Below are 20,884 nucleotides of genomic sequence, written 5' to 3'. Positions count from 1 at the left end.
CTGTTATTTGAGTTTGAGTTTGGTCTGTTAAGTTTCAACAAATATTATTTGTTTAAACGAACATTCTGATGAAAAAAAAGAAAAGTCTTTAGTTTCTTGGTGATTTACATTCTGTGTCTAACACCAAGTGGATTTTTTTCACATTAACACATTATGCTAGTCGGGCTGCGGTTTCAGACTCCTCCAGCATCCACACTGAGCCACTCACAGACTGGAGCAGAGGATCAAAACCCTTCATTGTGCGGTGGCCATTAGTCCATGATCCTCTGCTCTTTCTGTAGGTGATCAGGAAGTTGTTCTCTGCAATTCATGCGTCACTCCTGCTCACCCTATACAAACAATCAGAAGCATTTATCTAGTCTGATCCTAACAAGACAATCCAGCCATGACTGCTGTGAGTCAAATAAGTGTCACTGGCCACCTGCTCAGTGTAACCAAGGGTGGCGCTCAATGTCGTCTAAACTGGGCCGATCTGATGCCGCTGCACTGAGGCACCAGCGAATCAGCTGACGGCACTCTGTTACACACAGTGTTCAGAAACACAAAACAACAAACTTCACCTGGATCTGGACATGATTTCTGTCTCTTGCCTGTGGACAGCTCTCTAGGGAAGTGCAGTCTGCTTTTGTAGGTGACCCTCAATGCACCTCTGAAGGGGAAACAGCCGCACAGGATATTGTAGCGCGTCACCCCCATTGACCAAACTGTAGCCGGTCCTGCATGACAGCGGTGCCGCCGAAACGACTCAGGAGGGGCATACTGAAGAGTGCCTGAGAGAACCAACAAGACCACAAACATCATGTGAAGAGGCTCTCTTCAGTCTATCATCCAAAGTCCACAAACACTAAGATCACTGCAGTGAGATCAAACCAACCTGCAAAGTGTTGGTATAGGCTGAGTCTTTCAGCAGATCTCCACAGCCGAAGTCCAGCAGCTTGATGTCATGTGACTCTGTGGAGATCAGCAGGTTCTCTGGTTTGACGTCCCGGTGCAGGACTCCGCAGCTCTCGCATTGTTTCAGTGCCATGATCAGCTGCAGCAGCACTTTCTTGGCCAGACTCTCATCCAGGCATCCGTTCTCCTCACAGAAACTCTCCAGATCTTGGCAAGGAAGCGGGCGATCCAGGATCTTGGTGTAGCGTCCGGGATGGTCAAACCACTCCAGCAGCTGCAGGACATTGGGGCAGGCAGGAGCTGAATTGGCCAGGGTCATCAATGCCACCTCCAGTGACAGCTGACCCTGACCTTCCTGCAGGACAAATGCCCCGTTATATCCAGCGCTGAATCAGATGAAACGGAGCAACAGATTCACTCTGAACTTACAACTCTCAGTCTCTGTGTTCCTCTTTTAGAGACGTACTTGATGGCAACCTGTAGCACAGTAAACCACACTGACTAATTATCACAGATGACATTTACTGACATCAACATTTCTAAAGGCTGATTAACTGCAGGAAGTAAGAAAATGTCTTACTGGCAGTCCATCAGACCTGCGGGTCCCAGCATACACAGAGCCGAATCCGCCTCGCCCCAGCAATGGGCCCTTCACATACGCTTCTGCAACACACAAGATCACAAGAAACATCTTTAATAGAAAACATGCAGCAGCATCTAAACCTGTAAGAGAAGAATGTTACTTTAATTCAGCTGAAGAACATTTTCAGTGACAAATCATTTAGTGAGTCATAAGGTGTTTAATATCAGTGTATTCTGACCTCTGCGGGAGCATTTGGCAGGTCTTCTGTATAAGGGAGATGGACGCTTATCTTCCTGGCTGCTGCTCTGCCACTTCCTCTTCCTGTGAGGCTTATCTGTGGACAAAGAAACGGACAACTCTGAAGGCAGAGGTGCGATGTATCCAGGCAGCTCTTGGCTCAGTGGCTGGTTTGGGTTTGGCAGCGCTTCCTGAGCGCCGTCACCAGAGCCGCGTCTCCCAACCTCCTGAGTAATCATCTGGGAGAAAGCAGCACTCCTGGATCTGGAGTGGCCTGAGGCTGCAATATTTGACACATCAAACACTTACAGCCTTTATTAGGAAAGCTTATTAATAATCAGCAATCAGTCTCACTGGCCAAATCAAATCATGTTACTTTACATTTTTAAACTTTCTATTGGGTCTTGAATTGCATTTGAGCAGCTCTGTAGTTTCCCAGCATTAGAATTGTGTCAAAGAATTAAACACATTTCACTGATTTTCAAGGAATAAAATACATGTGATCACTGAGCTAGTAAAAATGTGTGATTAAATGGGTTCACCTGCACACGTCTTCATGTTAATTCATATTGTATGATATCATACCATAACATACTAATATAATAAACAAATGAAAATTAAAACACTCACCTCGTCTTTCACCCGTATGAGCCATTGACAATCTCCTCCAAACTCCAATAAAAACAATAAATAAATGTAATTAGGAAAGAAAGGAAGAAATAATCCAAATTCCTAAATAAGAGAACAATAAAACTTTCCTCAGAAATAATCTGAAATCCAAAAATAAAACTCTAATTAAAGAAAAATCCGCCAATCTCCTAAAATAAGTCACCTCTGCTCTGAACTCCGTCGAAAATCACAATCTCAGCACAGTAAATATTCTCCAAAAGTCTCTGAAGACGCCTCGTCTCTCGACCACCAGATATTGATGGGTTTGAGTGTTTATGCAGAAATAATTTCATAGCACGCGTCGCTATAGCAACTAACTACGCCTGACATCGCGTGCGTGAGTAACGTTATAACAGCGCGAGCGCACGCATTTTTTGTATACATTTTAATTTTTATGCACTTTTCAATATTACCTTGCAAGATTTACTAATAAAGGAATAAAGGAGCATAAATCAGAGGTGTTATTATGAGCTCTGGCTAAACTGAATTAGAGTTTATTACAGTTTTCAATAGTTTTTGGTTGTACTCACGCACGCGATGTCAGGCATAGTTGCTATAGCGACGCGTGTTATGAAATTATTTCTGCATATATAAACACTCAAACCCATCAATATCTGCTGGTCGAGAGACGATGCGTCTTCAGAGACTTTTGGAGAATATTTACTGTGCTGAGATTGTGATTTTCGACGGAGTTCAGAGCAGAGGAGACTTTTTTTAGGAGATTGGAGGATTTTTCTTTGAGTAGAGTTTTATTTTTGGATTTCAGGATTTCAGATTATTTCTGAGGAAAGTTGTATTGTTCTCTTATTTAGGAATTTTGATTCTTTCTTCCTTTCTTTCCTAATTACATTTATTTATTTATTGTTTTTATTGGAGTTTGGAGGAGATTGTCAATGGCTCATACGGGTGAAAGACGAGGTGAGTGTTTTAATTTTCATTTGTTTATTATATTAGTATGTTATGGTATGATATCATACAATATGAATTAACATGAAGACATGTGTGCAGGTGAACCCATTTAATCACACATTTTTACTAGCTCAGTGATCACATGTATTTTATTCCTTGAAAATCAGTGAAATGTGTTTAATTCTTTGACACAATTCTAATGCTGGGAAACTACAGAGCTGCTCAAATGCAATTCAAGACCCAATAGAAAGTTTAAAAATGTAAAGTAACATGATTTGATTTGGCCAGTGAGACTGATTGCTGATTATTAATAAGCTTTCCTAATAAAGGCTGTAAGTGTTTGATGTGTTAAATATTGCAGCCTCAGGCCGCTCCAGATCCAGGAGTGCTGCTTTCTCCCAGATGATTACTCAGGAGGTTGGGAGACGCGGCTCTGGTGACAGCGCTCCGGAAGTGCTGCCAAACCCAAACCAGCCACTGAGCCAAGAGCTGCCTGGATACATCGCACCTCTGCCTTTAGAGTTGTCCGTTTCTATGTCCACAGATAAGCCTCACAGGAAGAGGAAGTGGCAGAGCAGCAGCCAGGAGGATAAGCGTCCGTCTCCCTTATACAGAAGACCTGCCAAACGCTCCCGCAGAGGTCAGAATACACTGATATTAAACACCTTATGACTCACTAAATGATTTGTCACTGAAAATGTTCTTCAGCTGAATTAAAGTAACATTCTTCTCTTACAGGTTTAGATGCTGCAGCATGTTTTCTATTAAAGATGTTTCTTGTGATCTTGTGTGTTGCAGAAGCGTATGTGAAGGGCCCATTGCTGGGGCGAGGCGGATTCGGCTCTGTGTATGCTGGGACCCGCAGGTCTGATGGACTGCCAGTAAGACATTTTTTTACTTCCTGCAGTTAAACAGCCTTTAGAAATGTTGATGTCATTAAATGTCATCTGTGATAATTAGTCAGCGTGGTTTACTGTGCTACAGGTTGCCATCAAGTACGTCTCTAAAAGAGGAACACAGAGACTGAGAGTTGTAAGTTCAGAGTGAATCTGTTGCTCCGTTTCATCTGATTCAGTGCTGGATATAACGGGGCATTTGTCCTGCAGGAAGGTCAGGGTCGGCTGCCGCTGGAGGTGGCGTTGATGACCCTGGCCAATTCAGCTCCTGCCTGCCCCAACGTCCTGCAGCTGCTGGAGTGGTTTGACCGTCCCGGACGCTACACCATGATCCTGGAGCGCCCGCTTCCTTGCCAAGATCTGGAGAGTTTCTGTGAGGAGAACGGATGCCTGGATGAGGGTCTGGCCAAGAAAGTGCTGCTGCAGCTGATCATGGCACTGAAACACTGCGAGAGCTGCGGAGTCCTGCACCGGGACATCAAACCAGAGAACCTGCTGATCTCCACAGAGTCACATGACATCAAGCTGCTGGACTTCGGCTGTGGAGATCTGCTGAAAGACTCAGCCTACCAACACTTTGCAGGTTGGTTTGATCTCACTGCAGTGATCTTAGTGTTTGTGGACTTTGGATGATAGACTGAAGAGAGCCTCTTCACATGATGTTTGTGGTCTTGTTGGTTCTCTCAGGCACTCTTCAGTATGCCCCTCCTGAGTGGTTTCGGCGGAACCGCTATCATGCAGGACCGGCTACGGTTTGGTCAATGGGGGTGACGCTCTACAATATCCTGTGCGGCTGTTTCCCCTTCAGAGGTGCATTGAGGGTCACCTACAAAAGCAGACTGCACTTCCCTAGAGAGCTGTCCACAGGCAAGAGACAGAAATCATGTGCAGATCCAGGTGAAGTTTGTTGTTTTGTGTTTCTGAACACTGTGTTGTGTGTAACAGAGTGCCGTCAGCTGATTCGCTGGTGCCTCAGTGCAGCGGCATCAGATCGGCCCAGTTTAGACGACATTGAGCGCCACCCTTGGTTACACTGAGCAGGTGGCCAGTGACACACTTATTTGACTCACAGCAGTCATGGCAGGATTGTCTTGTTAGGATCAGACTAGATAAATGCTTCTGATTGTTTGTATAGGGTGAGCAGGAGTGACACAGGAATTGCAGAGAACAGCTTCCTGATCACCTACAGAAAGAGCAGAGGATCATGGACTAATGGCCACCGCACAATGAAGGGTTTTGATCCTCTGCTCCAGTCTGTGAGTGGCTCAGTGTGGATGCTGGAGGAGTCTGAACACACAGCGCCAGCTGAAACCGCAGCCCGACGGCCAGAGATCAATATTTGTAGTTTTTCCACAATAAAGTGTAAATATATATAACAGGAGCAGGAAGAGAATGAAGCAGAGTGTAAACTAGCATAAGGTTTTTTTAAAATTAGGACAGGGAAAAGGACCAAGAAATAAGAAATCAGAAGAAATGCATCTTAGTAGGTGATTAAATTCAGTTTGAACTCAGTCATTATTTATAATTGGAAACATGAATTAGTGTCCCATGTGGACACACGTTCTTTTCAGGCACACTGATTCAAAACACCAAAATATAATATTCTGGGTGACCAGAGGTGAGGTTTTCCAGAATACAGAGTATTTGTTCGGTAAATAATATTCAGTGAATCATATACCTTTTAACATACCTAACACTTCCAGTGTTTATCTACCTAGTAGTCAAGTCAAGTCACCTTTACTTATATAGCGCTTTTTACAATGCAAATTGTGTCAAAGCACTGCACAATATCAAAAAAAAAAGGAAAATAAAGTGTCAATAAGTTTGAATAGTGTCTTTGCAATAAGGTCGGCGATATCGCTGGAAATGAAGCGTCCCCAACTAAGCAAGCCAGAGGCGACAGCGGCAAGGAACCAAAACTCCATCGGTGACAGAATGGAGAAAAAACCTTGGGAGAAACCAGGCTCAGTCGGGGGGCCAATTCTCCTCTGGCCAAACAAACCAGCAGTTCAGTTCCAAACTGCAGCAAGTCAGATTGAATGGGCTCAGCTGGTTCCAGTGGTCTTTTCCGATGGCTGTCTAAGTGGCGGGGTCCTCAATGGGGATCTGTCTCTGGCGTTCATCCAGGTGTTTGGCCTCTGCCTACGATCAGGGACACATACGTCATCTCCCGGCGCTGATCCTCCATCTCAGGTGTTCGGTCATCTCAGATCATGTAATGGTTAGATCCAGACTGAAGTTCTGTAATTCCTGGCTACGGCAGGAACATAGAGACAAGCAGAGACATGATTAGCGTAGCTGCTGTTCCATCTAAGCAAAAATAAATTGTTCAACCCAAGCTAAAGAATAATAATAATGTACATTTGATCAGATATAACTGCAGTACAATATTATAAAATGCATTATGTGTATGCTTGGCTAAAGAGATGTGTCTTTAATCTAGATTTAAACCGAGAGAGTGTGTCTGAATCCCGAATGTTATCAGGAAGGCTATTCCAGAGTTTGGGAGCCAAATGTGAAAAAGCTCTACCTCCTTTAGTGGACTTTGCTATCCTAGGTACTACCAAAAGTCCAGAGTTTTGCGACCTTAGAGAGCGGGTTGGATTATAGCGTGGTAGAAGACAAGTTAGATACGCAGGTGCTAAACCATTTAGGGCCTTATAGGCAAGTAATAATAATTTGTAAATGATACGGAACTGAATAGGTAGCCAATGCAGAGACTGTAAAATTGGAGTAATATGATCATATTTTCTTGATCTGGTAAGAACTCTAGCCGCTGCATTTTGGACTATCTGTAGCTTGTTTATTGAAGATGCAGGACAACCAGCTAGCAGTGCATTACAATAGTCCAGTCTAGAGGTCATGAATGCATGAACTAGCTTTTCTGCATCAGAAACAGATAGCAAGCTTCGAAGCTTGGCAATGTTTCTAAGATGGAAGAATGCTGTTTTTGTAACATGGGAAATATGATTTTCAAAGGACAAGTTGCTGTCTAAAATAACACCCAGATTTTTGACTTTAGAGGACGTAACAATACATCCGTCTAATTGCAAATTATAATCCACGAGATTCTGTGTACTGTTTTTTGGTCCAATAAGTAATATCTCTGTCTTATCTGAATTTAGTAGGAGGAAATTATTGGTCATCCAATCTTTTACACTTTTTACACAATCTATTAGCTTAGATAGTTGAGAAGTTTCATCTGGTCTTGTTGAGATATATAATTGAGTATCATCAGCATAGCAATGAAAACTTATCCCGTGTTTTGTAATAATATTTCCAAGGGGCAACATGTAAATTGAAAATAGCAGAGGACCTAGGACAGATCCTTGTGGTACTCCATACTTTACTGGTGATAATTGAGATGACTCCCCATTTAAATGAACAAAGTGGTAGCGATCGGACAGGTAGGATCTAAACCATCTTAAAGCCTGTCCTTGAATACCAATATATTTTTGTAATCGATCTATGAGTATATTATGGTCTATAGTGTCAAACGCAGCACTAAGATCAAGTAATACTAGCAATGAGGTGCAGCCTTGATCTGAAGCAAGTAGTAAGTCATTCGTAATTTTAACAAGTGCAGTTTCTGTACTATGATTGGGCCTGAAACCTGATTGAAATTCTTCATAGAGATCATTTTTTTTGCAAAAAGGAGCATAATTGAGTAGACACAACTTTTTCTAAAATTTTTGACATAAACGGAAGATTTGAAATGGGTCTGTAATTTGCCAGTTCATTAGAATCTAGTTGTGGTTTCTTAATAAGAGGCTTAATAACCGCCACCTTGAATGGTTTTGGGACGTGACCTAAATATAACGATGAGTTAATAATATTGAGAAGTGGTTTTTCTGCTACGGGTAACAACTCTTTCAGTAATTTAGTAGGTACAGGATCTAATAAACACGTTGTTGGTTTAGATGCACTGATAAGTTTATTTAGCTCTTCCTGTCTTATAGTTGTAAAGCACGGCAGTTTTTCTTTGGGTGCGATGAATGAAGCTGAAATACTATACGCAGTAGAATCTACATTTGATATTGTATTTCTGATGTTATCTATTTTATCAGTAAAGAAATTCATAAAGTCATTACTATTAAACTGTGAGGGAATATTTAGATCGGGTGGCGTCTGTTTATTTGTTAATCTAGCTACTGTGCTAAATAAGAACCTTGGATTGTTTTGGTTATTATCTATGAGTTTGCGGATATGCTCTACCCTGGCAGCTTTTAGAGCCTGTCTATAACTGGACATACTGTTTTTCCACGCAATTCTAAAAACTTCTAATTTAGTTTTTCTCCATTTGCGCTCAAGAATACGAGTTTCCTTCTTGAGAGAATGGGTATAACTGTTGTACCATGGCGCAGTACGTTTTTCTCTAATCTTTTTCAATTTGAGGGGGGCAACAGCTTCTAATGTATTAGAGAAGATAGTGCCCATGTTGCTAGTCATTTCGTCTAGTTCATGCGTATTTATGGGTACACAGAGCAGTTGAGATAAATCAGGCAGGTTATTTGTGAATCTGTCTTTGGTGGCTGGAACAATAGTTCTGCCCAGATGATAACGCGGAGCCATATAACTAATATCAGTAATAGGCAGCATGCACGATACAAGGAAATGATCAGTAACATCATCACTTTGAGGTACGATATCTATATCAGTAAGATAAATTCCATGCGATATAATTAAATCTAGCGTATGATTAAAACGATGAGTGGGCCCGGTGACGTTTTGCTTGACTCCAAAAGAGTTTATTAGGTCAGTAAACGCAAGTCCTAACGCATCATTTGTATTATCAACGTGAATGTTAAAATCTCCGACAATTAGCAGTTTATCAACATTAACTAGTAGATCTGAGAGGAAATCTGCAAATTCTTTTAGGAAATCTGTATATGGCCCTGGCGGTCTATAGCCAGAGCAAGAGATAGGAGAGATTTATTTTGCATATCTAACAGTGTAACATTAAGCAGAAGTATTTCGAATGAGTTAAACCTCCTGTATCCTGTTTTCTGAGTAACATTGAGAATATCACTATATATTGTTGCAACACCGCCGCCACGACTAGTCTGACGGGGCTCATGTTTATAACAGTAGCTTGGTGGAGTAGACTCATTTAGACCAAAATATTCATTTGGTTTAAGCCAGGTTTCAGTCAGGCAGAGTACATAAATGATTATCTGTGATCATTTCATTTACAATAACTGCTTTGGGTGCGAGTGATCTAATGTTTAAGAGCCCAAGTTTTAAAAATAGTTTTTGTTCATTTATTTTGCGTTTTTCTGGTTTAATCACGGTCAGATTTTTTCTGGATCCTGCATTGAATTTATATTTTGATCTCGCTATTCGGGGAACAGACACAGTCTGTATAGATTGGACAACGCAATTACTTCTATTTTTTAAGTGGGTAGAACAAAAGTCGTCATAGCAGTTATTTGAGAATTGGCTTACTAGTCAGATGGAGCGTAGAGTCCTGGAGATGTTGTCCGACAGGAGTTCCGCTCCGACTCTGCTGGGGTGCAGGCCATCAGCACGGAAAAGCCTAGGACGCTCCCAGAAAAGATTCCAATTATTAACAAAGAGCAGTTTGTTAATAATTGGAATCTTTTCTGGGAGCGTCCTAGGCTTTTCCGTGCTGATGGCCTGCACCCCAGCAGAGTCGGAGCGGAACTCCTGTCGGGAGTGGTACCTAGTACCATAATATGTCTTACTTCATGTTTTACCTTAGAAACATTTCTCAGACTCTCTAGTGTTTCCCAAGATCTGCTGAGCTTAACCTATAAAGAAACATTATTCTCCAGTTCCCCCTCATGGCATTTATCTACAGACATAGTTAAACTTCAAATATCAGAAAAAGACTTTAAGACTTAAAATTGTGCATAATTTGGGGGGAATAAAAAAATCTAATAAATTGATTTGAAAATGATCACTAATAGATTTGCTGTGCTTGTTTGTAGGGCTGCACAACTGGATCAAAAGTTTTGTTATTGCATATATGACTATAAAATATTACTATTAATAATTAGTTTTATAATTATTACAGCTAAATAAAAATGTTAAACTAAAAAAGAAGTATTACTGTTGTCATATTTAATTAATAAATAATATTTAAGTATTGTTACAACTTCTAGATTTAGTCATAAAATAATTTAAATGAGTTTTTACATTAAATTCAGAGAATACAATTAGCACTTTAACAGGGAACCAGCTTGAGGAGTGGATCAAGCCAAATTTACAAACAAAAAACAAAATTCTATTACTACCTTCTAAATTAACACAAAAGGAAAGGTAAATATATATATACAGCCCCCCAAAAGAAAATGTGTATATATATATATATATATATATATATATATATATATATATATATATATATATATATATATATATATATATATATATATATATATATATATATATATATATATATATATATATATAAATAAGAGTAAAAGTGATATTTGCACATTGATGGAAAATAGAACAGTAATTCAAATTTATGTCTAAAGAAACTGAACTTCTTTTGTGAACAAAAATCTATACTGAAAACCTTTTTTAGCAGCTTTATTGAGAGTATTTTGAGCTTCTCATTTCAATGCTGGTTTTCATCACTTTCTCTAAAGAGTAAGAAATGCTTGTAAAGTATAGTTAGGACAAATTACCGGAATGGCTCTGCGGAGTTTAACTAAATTTTATGAGCAGCAAGTGATCAGAAAGCCTGGAGTATTACAAGCAATGATACACAGTCCTTGAATATGCACTTTGAGTTATTTCCTTACCTACCTGAAGGAATTATATGTAGTATGTAGTACCTTCATATGTAGTACTTATGTATTACTTAAGTTATTATGATTGTGTTTTATGTCTGAGATAAGTCTATGTGTTGTTTTAAGCCCTATTGTAAACTAAAGTTTAGTTTGCAGTACACAGCATAAATGAGTACACCCCCTCTGATTAAATTTAACAGATTTTCTTAATGATCACTAATAGAATTCATGGAAAGATGGCAAAATTGAAATGTATTATACATATTCTTAATAAAAACTGAGAAATATATGCCATTAGTATCGGTAAAATAAGTAACTTTGCCCATTTTGTTTAAATGAAGTATTGCAGAAATGAGTAAGATTTAATTCAACAAAGTGTAATATTCTAGTACTTAATATGTCTTCCATAACTCTAAGTATATTGCTCTGACCCTTCTTGGCACTGAGTGTAAAAGTTCATAACAAATTGTCACATCCTCCTTAAATGCCCTGGTCTTTAATGGGGAGTTTTGCTCAGCTCGTCTCTACAGAATCCCCCACAGCTCCTCAAGAGCAATAAGACTGAGTGAAATACATGTCCACTGAAGGATTTTCACCTTCGGAGAATGAATATCTTCATTGTCATGTTGAAAAATTGCCCACAATTCAAATAATGAGGGAATGAGTTTCAAGTTTTTCTATTACATCATAGAGTGGTGTCACTGGTGTGTGAATTCATGGTAGTGTTGATAAAGCATAACTCTCTCACACCTTTAGCACTCATACACCCCTATAGCTTTACTACCCCTGAACTTCACTGTGGGAACCAGACACTTCTCACTGTACGCCTCCTCTAGCAACACCAAAACATTTTGGATGCTGTTAGATCCGAAATGATTGGCTTGGACTCATGAGACCAGAGTATGGATTCCCAGAAGTCTATATTTTGGGCCTTGGAAAAGGTTAAATGAGTTTATTGTGCTTTGGCTACAGTAGGTAGTTCTGGTGTGGATAAACAACCATGCATGTCACTTCTTTATCTCTGTGAGATAAACAGTCACACTTCACATAGATTTTACTGGCTCTGAGACAATTTTTTGGTGTTTCTCCTGTTCTTTTTCTAGCAAAAAGTCACTCATCACTAAATGCAAGCTTAAGTATTTGGGGGCCTTTTCACAAGTCCATTGTTTTTGAATTTCTGTATTACTTTTGGTATATTTTCACATTGAAAACAATAATTTGGTATTCCTCTTGGACCATTGTCCTCTTGTATGCTAAGAAATAAATTATCTGACAGTGTTCACTGTTCCAACAGAAAACTCCATTATATTGTTGACAGGGATTGTGGTTGGCTTTTGTTAGTTTTGTTGATATCCCAGAAAGCTAACAAGCTATTGACTTACTAGTAGGTGTGCATGATCCCCGAGAGCTACAGAACTCCATCCTGTTCCAGATAGAGGAGAACGACAATCTTTTCATATCACTAAACCATGTTCAACCTAACAAAAACTGTTTCCTGTTCTGTTTTAATTGTGCAGTGTGGATATGTACAGTATGTGCAGTGTTTTAGTGTCTGAGTTTCATACCTCATGATGTGTCTGCTTCTCTTTGTAGGACACACAGGAAATTGTGTTCATGTCCTCATTATGCTTCTTGGTGATCCACATACCCCTCTTGAGCTGGCTGATGAAGGGATTTCCAGACAATAGTCATCTGTCCAGAGAAGAGAGGCATTTAATCTACTGGATGAGCCATGCACAGATGACTGCTGAATGTGCGTTTGGTCACTGAAGAGGATTTTGGAGATTTTTGAAGATAGAACAGAAGTAAGTGATTGGCTTCCTAAATTAAATGGCAATCAGTGGAATTTGAATTGTAGTAGTTTAAAATATGGTCAACGGACAGTCATTAACACATTCTCCAAAGAATTGCAAAATGGTGTTCAGGTCCAGTGGGATACAAGCTTTGAGATGAGCAATAAGTGAGTCATCTTATTTTCTGTGAGAATTATATTTTGTCATCAAATTTACCTGTCATGAGGACACTGGACTCTTTCTCTCCATCTCTCACAAACTCCCACTCCCCAGGGTACTAATAAGCCACTCATGTGGATTGTTAACTCACTGTTCGGCTCCGTTCATTCACTGCAGTCACAAGCAGTTTTTGGCTGGCCTTGTACATTGTTGTGTGTCACCTCATGCTCTTGGAAAGGACTCCAGTCTGCTCGCTTCCCTGTACTCCATGCCTGCAAATCTCCCTGTGCAGTTCCATTGGTTGTGAAACTCATGATTTTGAAAGAAATTCCCTGGATATTCCCAAGGCCTGTGAAAGATTAAAGTTAGATTGAGCTCTTATGTTTATACTGAACTGTTCTAGTTATCGCCTTGAAGTTACTGAAGCATTGTAGTAAGACCGCACTAATATTTCTCCTGAGAATACTTTCATGTCTTGAGTTGTGTTATTTCTTTTCTGATTGATCCCTGAATTCAGTTGAATTAATTATTCACCTGTCACAAATCAGGCCTCTGTGGTTCCCCCTGGATCGTCACCAGAGGTCACCATCACCCGAATAGTAAGGCCCAATCCCAATTCTACTTATACCCATGCGTCTACCCATGGTGTGCAATAGAGCCTTTAATTCCCTTTCTATATTAATGCGCTGCTTACTAACACACACACACACACACACATATCGGACATCCAGCAGCTCACACATCCAGGAGCAAAGAAACCTGTCAACGCTGCCCCGCAACTTCTTAATAACATACTGAATTGCTACATGATATTTTCCAGCAACGAGAGGATAAAATCGCTGTTTTTGAAGTAAACTCATTCATTGAAAAGACGATTTACAGACGTGCGTACACGCAACTTTTATCTCTTTCTCTCAATTTGGCCATATTTGAGAAAAAGGTTTAGCGTTTTTTAATTATTTGGGGGAATAGCCCCCCTCAATGTATATAGTGGTTATTGCCCTGATCAGACATGAAAATATGTTGTGGCACTATCGTGCATCCAGTAATGATTTAACGTTAGCAAACTTTAGTGATTTTTTTGCAAACATTTCTTTGAATAACATAATTGTTAATGTGAACACACAATTTAATGTAAAATAAAACAAATGATTACTTTTCATTAAAATCTTTATTAATGGAAAAAAAATACTTACATTTATGGGTCTTTTTGTTCGCTCGGGCAGCCATGTTGCCGCTGTAGCCAGTTAATGCTGGGATAATTCTAGCCCTTCGTATATAGTGTGGTCCCAAAAAATCTTTGTTTGAAGGGCTATCTGACCCTTCCCCCTACCCCTACCCCTCCAACCAAAAGAGAATCAAGATACCCCTACCCCTTCATATGAACGTGTGAAATGGAGGGGTAGGGGTAAGTGCTAGAAATGGGATTGGGCCTAACTCTCCCTTCTGGGCTGTTTTCCCGAAATCGCCCCCTATACCCTTAAATAGGGCACTATTTGAGGGGGCAGTCATTTTTAGTAGTGTCCGAAATCTTAGTGGACATTATCGAGTGCATTCCTTCAATCCCACAATGCACAGCAATAACGAGTGTACAACCAATGTCAAAGTCCCTTTAAAGCTGACATATTACGAAAATCTGACTTTTTCCATATTTAAGTACTATAATTGACCGTTCGCAAAACCCGCCCACCCTTAGTTACTGAAAACAGATGATCGCACATGTGCGTATACACCTCCCATTCGGGACGAGGTTCACGGGATTTTGTCCACAGAATGATAAGAGCACACATTTTAACAGCTTTTATCCAGCTGACATCTGGGGCTTTCAGCACTGTTGTGGACCAGTTATGGCTGATTTCTGGCGACACTGTGGAGTTGTGGGTGAGTTTTGGTCTGCTTCAGGCATGGTTGTGGTATTTTTCAGGCAAGCAGTTTAAGGGCCAATCGAGGGGAGTGGGCTGTGGTGGTATGTGGGCCATAAGTCGTGGCCTAATGGTTAGAGAGTCGGACTCGTAATCCAAAGGTTGCGGGTTCGAGTCTCGGGCCGGCAGGGATTGTCGGTGGGGGGAGTGAATGTCCAGCGCTCTCTCCACCCTCAATACCACGACTGAGGTGCCCTTGAGCAAGGCACCGAACCCCCAACTGCTCCCCGGGCGCCGCAGCATAAATGTCTGCCCACTGCTCCGGGTGTGTGTTCACGGTGTGTGTGTGTTCACTGCTGTGTGTGTGCACGTTGGATGGGTTAAATGCAGAGCACGAATTCCGAGTATGGGTCACCATACTTGGCAGTATGTCACTTCACTTTTTTCACTTTTTTAAAATAACAACAGCCAAAATTCAGCCAGATAAAGCCCACAACCAAATTGCTATCTGGGCCCCTGCTTATTAAAAAGTTACGTTCATTACAGTAGCGAACATCAGATGAACATGATAGACATCAGACGGACACACCTCACCATATATATAACAAATGACAAAGTGCTCATTCTGAAACCTTAGGCTTAATGCAAATGTTTCAACAATGACTTTGTTAACAGCATTCATTTTGAAGCAGATAATGACTTAAACGGTGATTGAATTAATTATTAATTTTGCATACACAACATTTAACATGGAAATGGTAATGCTAGTAAATATATTTGCGCGATCTTGGAGAGTCTGAAATAGATGCTGCTCAATAAGGACATTAAAAATATACACATCATAATTTATTCAGAGAAATAACTGACTACATACAGTATGGACTTAAAGACATGAAGCTTTAATACCAAGATGATGCATGGTATGTTAAGCTTTTCATTGTTTTTTAGAGTTGCATTCGTTGGTGTACAGGGATAAGAGCAGTGGTTGCATCATCTCCCCACTGCTCTTCTCCCTGTACACCAACGACTGCACTAAAGGCCCCTCTGTCAAGCTACTGAAGTTCGAAGTTCGCAGATGACACCACACTTATCGGCCTCATTCAGGACGGTGACGAGTCTGCTTACAGACAGGAGGTTGAGCAGCTGTCTGTCTGGTGCAGTCACAACAACCTTGAGCTCAACAAGCTCAAAACGCTCAAAACAGTGAAGATGATCATGGACTTAAGGAGAAACCCCCCCGCCCCCCCCCCCCCCTCTCACCATTATGGACAGCACTGTGGCTGAAGTGGAGACATTCAAGTTCCTGAGATCCATCATATCCCAGGACCTGAACTGGGACACTCACACCGACTCCATTGTAAAAAAAAAAAAGGCCAACAAAGGTTGTACTTCCTTGACCAGCTGAGGAAGTTTAACTTCCCAAAAGAGCTGCTGAAACAGTTCTACTCAACCGTCATCGAGTCTGTTCTGTGCACTTCAATAAATGTCTGGTTTGGCTCAGCTACAAAATCAGGCATCAGAAGAGTACAGCGAATGGTTTAGACTGCTGAATGGATTATTGGTGCCCCCCTGCCCACCCTTCAAGAACTGTATACATCCAGAGTGAAGAAATGGGCTCAGAAAATCACTCTGGATCCCTCACATCCAAGTCATCCCCTTTTTGAACTTTTGCTATCTGCCCGGCGCTACAGAGCCCCAAGTACCAGGACAGCCAGGCACAAGAACAGTTTCTTCCCCCAGGCAATCCACCTTATGAACAGTTAAATGCCCCCCCCCCCCCCCCCCCCCCATTATGCAACAACAATGTGCAATAATCTTATATTTATTTGCTACCACCTCCATCCTAGTACATCGCTGCATCTCTTTTTCTTTTATTCTATTCTATCATCATAGCACGATAATCGGTTTCAAGGTATACCGCGGTTTGGAAAAGTCACGGTTTCAAAACCACAAAAATTTTCCGTTATAACGTTTCTGCGGTATGAGCAGTTTTTTTACGTGTCGTCAAAGACAGGAAGTGCAGGACTCCCTCAGTTGTGTGCAGCAAAGAGCGAGTCACACGACCCCTCCGTCTCTGGTTGGTGCTAGCGGCACAAATCACGTTGTGTGTGGGGGGAGGGGGGTTTCGGGTGGGAAGCATGCGATCTGTGATTGCCTGCAGTTGCTGACGCTCGCTAAAGCGTGCAATTGCTCTCTTATGTGCGCTGTTTTATCGGTTTCACTTTCGCTTTCGAAATCGATCACATTCAGCAGGGAGGGGAGAAGATGGAAAGTGGGTGGCACAGTAACTTGTTTGGCTTGGCGCCGGCCCTGCTCCTGCCATTGTTTACATCTGTTCAAAATCATGACATTTAAAAAACAAACTTTGCCACTGTTTGAATGTTTTACGGGAGAGAGACGCACCGTGTGTGTGTGTTATACTGCATTCACGTTGTAACATATCTGTTTCTGTTTAGTTTCCTTTCTGCCCTTATTTGGTTTTTCCTGTTTTAGTTCATGACCTAGTTTTGTTAATTAGTTATATTCTTCACCTGTGTTTGATTAATCATCTTGTTTCCTCATTTGTTCCTCTCCCTTTATAAGTCCTCAGTTCTCCCTCTGTGTTTGTCCGATCTTGAGTAAATATAGTGTCTTAAGTGTGTTGAAGCCGTTTATTAAAGATTCCTTTTTTGTTTATACCTTCGTCTTGTGCCTCTGTGACTACAACCACTGACCGTTACAGAAGATCGGACCAACACAGAATATGGACTGCGCCTACCTGCCTCCCGAAGAAAGACTCCTCCAGATCGCACAAGAGGGCCGCTCCATAGAAGAGTATTTGGAGGATTTCCTCCAGCTCGCCCACCGCGTGCCATGGAACGATGGCACGCTGAAGGTTGTCGTCTGGAGCGGCCTTGATGACAACCTGTTCCTCCAGGCACCACCTGCCTCTACCCCGGGCTCCCTGAAGCAATACCTGGAGTTGGTGCTATCCCTCGCGGGGTCCTCTTACATCGTGGAGGAGGTTTATACAGTGCAGCCACCGCCTTCGACGGCGATGAATGTTCCGCCCGCGGCGAAGAGGATACCGCCGCAAATGGCGATGAACGTTACGCCGTCCGCGGCGAAGATGGTTCCGTCCAGCCCACCTGAGTTCCCGCTGGTTCCGTCCAGCCCACCTGAGTTCCCGCTGGTTCCGTCCAGCCCACCTGAGTTCTCGCTGGTCCCGTCCAGCCCACCTGATTTCCCGCTGGTCCCGTCCAGCCCCGCACCTCCCGTGCGCCCTCTAATGTCCGCGCTGCAAGAGCGCCCTCTAATGTCCGCGCGGCAAGCGCGCCCTCTAATGTCCGCGCTGCAAGAGCGCCCTCTGACGTCCGCGCTGCAAGAGCGCCCTCTAATGTCCGCGCTGCAAGAGCGCCCTCTAATGTCCGCGCTACAAGAGCGCCCCTTTGAATCCGCGCTGCAAGAGCGCCCTCAAGTATCCGCGCTGCAAGAGCGCCCTCAAATGTCTGCGCTGCAAGAGCGCCCTCCTGCGTCTCCGCTGGTCCCATCCAGCCCTCCTTCGTCTCCGCTGGTTCTATCCAGCTTCGCGCCTCCCGTGCGCCCTCAAGTGTCCGCGCTGCAAGAGCACCCTCCTGCTTCTCCGCTGGTCCCGTCCAGCCCTCCTTCGTCTCCGCTGGTACTATCCAGCTTCGTGCCTCCCGTGCACCCTCAAGTGTCCGCGCTGCAAGAGCGCCCTCAAATGTCTGCGCTGCAAGAGCGCCCTCCTGCGTCTCCGCTGGTCCCATCCAGCCCTCCTTCGTCTCCGCTGGTTCTATCCAGCTTCGCGCCTCCCGTGCGCCCTCAAGTGTCCGCGCTGCAAGAGCGCCCTCAAGTGTCCGCGCTGCAAGAGCGCCCTCCTGCATCTACGCTGGTCCCGTCCAGCTCTCCTTCGTCTCCGCTGGTTCCGTCCAGCTCCGCGCCTCCAGCGCGCCCTCAAGTGCCCGCTCCTCCAGAGCGCCCTCAAGTGCCCGCTCCTCCAGAGCACCCTCAAGTGCCCGCTCCTCCAGAGCGCCCCCAAGAGTCCGCTCCTCCAGAGCGCCCCCAAGCGTCCGCTCCTCCAGAGCGCCCCCAAGCGTCCGCTCCTCCAGAGCGCCCCCAAGAGTCCGCTCCTCCAGAGCGCCCCCAGGAGTCCGCTCCTCCAATGTGGCCCCCAGAGGGGAACTTTCCCAAATAAATTTTGGGGGGGGGCCATATAGTCTCAGTCTGTGTGGCCAGGCCAAGGGCCAAGGCCACGGAGCACCCCGATCCGCCAAGGCCGCCCGAGGACCCCGATCCGCCAAGGCCGCCTGAGGACCCCGATCCGCCAAGGCCGCCCGAGGACCCCGATCCACCAAGGCCGCCCGAGGATCCAGATCCGCCATGGTCGCCCGAGGCTCCTGATCCGCCAAGGCCGCCCAAGGACCCCGATCCGCCAAGGCCGCCCGAGGATCCAGATCCGCCATGGTCGCCCGAGGCTCCTGATCCGCCAAGGCCGCCCAAGGACCCCGATCCGCCCAGGCCAAGGGCCAAGGCCACGGAGCACCCCGATCCGCCAAGGCCGCCCAAGGACCCCGATCCGCCAAGGCCGCCCGAGGACCCCGATCCGCCAAGGCCGCCCGAGGACCCCGATCCACCAAGGCCGCCCGAGGATCCAGATCCGCCAAGGCCGCCCGAGGATCCAGATCCGCCATGGTCGCCCGAGGCTCCTGATCCGCCAAGGCCGCCCAAGGACCCCGATCCGCCAAGGCCGCCCAAGGACCCCGATCCGCCAAGGCCGCCCGAGGACCCCGATCCGCCAAGGCCGCCCGAGGACCCCGATCCACCAAGGCCGCCCGAGGATCCAGATCCGCCATGGTCGCCCGAGGCTCCTGATCCGCCAAGGCCGCCCAAGGACCCCGATCCGCCAAGGCCGCCCAAGGACCCCGATCCGCCAAGGCCGCCCGAGGACCCCGATCCGCCAAGGCCGCCCGAGGATCCAGATCCGCCATGGTCGCCCGAGGCTCCTGATCCGCCATGGTCTCCCAAGGCTCCAGATCCGCCATGGCCTCCCGAATCTCCAGTCCTGCCATGGCCTCCCAAGGCCCCGGATCCGCCATGGTCTCCCGAATCTCCAGTCCTGCCATGGCCTCCTAAGGCTCCTGATCCGTCCTGGAGGCTTCCCTGTCATATCCTGGTCCTGCTCCAGCCTCCAGGACGCCCGCCCCCCCTCCCCGATGTTACTGTTACGGTGCGGGACGCACCTTCCGGGAGGGGGAGATACTGTAACATATCTGTTTCTGTTTAGTTTCCTTTCTGCCCTTATTTGGTTTTTCCTGTTTTAGTTCATGACCTAGTTTTGTTAATTAGTTATATTCTTCACCTGTGTTTGATTAATCATCTTGTTTCCTCATTTGTTCCTCTCCCTTTATAAGTCCTCAGTTCTCCCTCTGTGTTTGTCCGATCTTGAGTAAATATAGTGTCTTAAGTGTGTTGAAGCCATTTATTAAAGATTCCTTTTTTGTTTATACCTTCGTCTTGTGCCTCTGTGACTACAACCACTGACCGTTACACACGTGCTATCTGAATTATCGTAAATACGAGTTTCTTAGTCGGAAAATGGCCATATAAGGCCTTTCTAAGGCCGTTCATGTACAATTCATGTACTAGGAAACTCGCATTTACGATAATTCCGATAGCACATGAATGCAGCATTAAGGTGAACATTCCTGCATCATAACTTGGACTGAAAGATTAATGTGTAGAAAGTGAGCGTGTCTCCAAAAACCCTGTTAAGCTGCAGGTTTAATGACTGCTGCTTTATTTTAAAAAACATTATTTATTTACAGAAATTATATTTTGATTATGGTTTTGATTATTGAGCTGCAGGTTTAGGCTCACTTTAAGTGACTGCATTTTATTTTATTTTTTTCATTTATAAGGATTTCTTCTCTCTTTTTTTTACAAAAAAGAATTTATTTATTTTCTGATTATTGTTGTGCTGCAGGTTTAGGCTGACTTTAAGTGACTGCACTGTTTTCTTCATTTTATAAGGGTTTATTTTATTTATTTATTTTTACAGAAAATAATTTAATTATTTTCTGATTATTGTTGAGCTGCAGGTTTAGGCTCACTTAAGTGACGG

At 43.8% G+C, this 20,884-nt stretch overlaps 2 pseudogenes across 2 annotated transcripts; one reads left to right on the top strand and one right to left on the bottom strand.

Moving 5' to 3' along the window:
* Window positions 1-425: 425 nt before the first annotated feature.
* Window positions 426-2,369, bottom strand: LOC306876321 (serine/threonine-protein kinase pim-3-like; annotated as a pseudogene). Its single transcript has 7 exons — window positions 2,345-2,369; window positions 1,716-1,994; window positions 1,475-1,557; window positions 1,324-1,371; window positions 875-1,249; window positions 591-770; window positions 426-517 (listed from the first exon to the last, which is right to left on the bottom strand). The product of its transcript is annotated as a serine/threonine-protein kinase pim-3-like (transcript).
* Window positions 2,370-2,999: 630 nt separating this feature from the next.
* Window positions 3,000-15,842, top strand: LOC306876320 (serine/threonine-protein kinase pim-3-like; annotated as a pseudogene). Its single transcript has 8 exons — window positions 3,000-3,301; window positions 3,654-3,932; window positions 4,091-4,324; window positions 4,399-4,771; window positions 4,876-5,085; window positions 5,134-5,215; window positions 5,324-5,473; window positions 15,734-15,842. The product of its transcript is annotated as a serine/threonine-protein kinase pim-3-like (transcript).
* The last annotated feature ends 5,042 nt before the right edge of the window (window positions 15,843-20,884 follow it).

The sequence above is a fragment of the Barbus barbus genome (genome assembly GCF_936440315.1).
Source record: "Barbus barbus genome assembly, chromosome: 10".
Lineage (NCBI taxonomy): Eukaryota > Metazoa > Chordata > Actinopteri > Cypriniformes > Cyprinidae > Barbus > Barbus barbus.
Note: the sequence above shows the minus strand (reverse complement) of the source record. Positions and strands in the feature narration are given on the sequence as shown.